Here is a 1,556-nt window from a genome sequence, read left to right as displayed (position 1 = left end):
GCTGTTTCAACTAGTGTTAAGATATCAGAAAAAGTCAAGCGCCCTCAGTGTTAGCAGACGAGGCTCTCCCGAGTCGCGCGGACATATAATTTTTGTTTACAAACCATTATTTCGCGAACGCCAAATTAAATTTCGCTATCGTGAGTTTTTATGTAGTAAAACATTTTATACAAAACTAAATGATTAAAAAAAGTGTATGTTCAATTAAAAAATAAATATTTTATTGTTTCTTTACTATAAATTAATAAATAAACCACGATATTGTCCAATTTACTGAAATAATCTCCAGCACATAAACCAGGAAGTCAAGATAAACTGTGTAAAGAAATGGTAAACAATCGTAAGTAGAAAATATCATTGTATTCTTTACTTTTTTTGTGGATATAATTAATTTTTTTAGAAAAAGAACGAACTAGAATATAGTCCATCATTATTATATAAACAAAATAATACTAGTTTTGTTAATATAGCCTGGTTCAGTTTTTAGTAAAACTCGCATATTTTGCAACCCCTTTATACATTGTTATTGTTGTCGGCGAGAAAACGGTTTGGCGATAGGCTTAGAAAGTGCGTTGACGCCCGCGATGACCGTGACGGTAATGTGGGCCTAGAATAAAGCTAGGCCGAAACATAGAAAATTCGTAATAGTTAAACCTTTAATTACCCTAATCCTAAATTTAATCATTATAACTGTTACCAAAAAATTAATGGCATGTGTTTATAATAATAATTATTGCTTTCCTGGTGCATTTTTAGGCTAGCTGGTGTGACTGAGTGACAGTCACAGCCTAGGCTAGGCCTTAATAGTAATACATTTGTATAATAATGTTTTAATATTTTGACTATTAGCTCTCTTGTTTGGATTTGTTTGGACACAAAACTGAAGTACTGTAGATTAAAAAATTGATTTATTTTTAAAGGAAAGTACAGTTGCATCTATTGTTTTTGTAATCAAGATGACATCAGAACCAACAATGTTCCTCAAGCCTGTAGACATCTCAAGGCCTACAATCATGACTACAAGTTTTTTGTAGACCATGGCAGTGAAAAAAAAAGAAGCAAAATAATATCGCACAGTGTTGTTAGGCCATACCTGGTAGACATTGAATTAAACAGGGTAGGTAAATAATCATAACCACCTCTTTAGAAAGTTTAATACACACTCCAAACAATGAAATGTGTGTTTGTACTTCATATTAAAGAACAATGTTAGTATAAAATAACTGTCGAAACAAACAATTGTTACAGTAATTTATAAATATACCTCTTTTCTTTATTAAATATTTCCTCAATCAACTATTTTTCCAGGTGTCAATATGTTATAATATTCAACATGCGACAGGATGCTGACATCTTGACTGGTAAATTCAAATGTTGTTTCAACTTTACATTGACATTACATAATAACTCAATTGGTCAAGTTGCTCTTTAAATATACATTGTCCATTTGAGCATAGAATTTCAAAATTGTTTATCCTATTTTTATGCATAATAAAGCAAACCTTTGGCTGGAACTTATTTTCCTATGAATTATCCATATATTATCATTATCTGCT

The 1,556-nt window shown here is 30.8% G+C and overlaps 1 long non-coding RNA gene across 1 annotated transcript; it reads left to right on the top strand.

The window, feature by feature from the left end:
• Positions 1-287: 287 nt before the first annotated feature.
• On the top strand, positions 288-1,341 carry LOC140048654 (uncharacterized). The gene is made up of 3 exons (XR_011845105.1): positions 288-340; positions 921-1,117; positions 1,309-1,341. It is a non-coding gene; the product is annotated as an uncharacterized lncRNA (long non-coding RNA).
• Positions 1,342-1,556: the final 215 nt, after the last annotated feature.

The sequence above is a fragment of the Antedon mediterranea genome, chromosome 1 (genome assembly GCF_964355755.1).
Source record: "Antedon mediterranea chromosome 1, ecAntMedi1.1, whole genome shotgun sequence".
NCBI lineage: Eukaryota > Metazoa > Echinodermata > Crinoidea > Comatulida > Antedonidae > Antedon > Antedon mediterranea.
The sequence above is the reverse complement of the archived record's forward strand: the minus strand, read 5'-3'. Positions and strand labels throughout refer to the sequence as shown.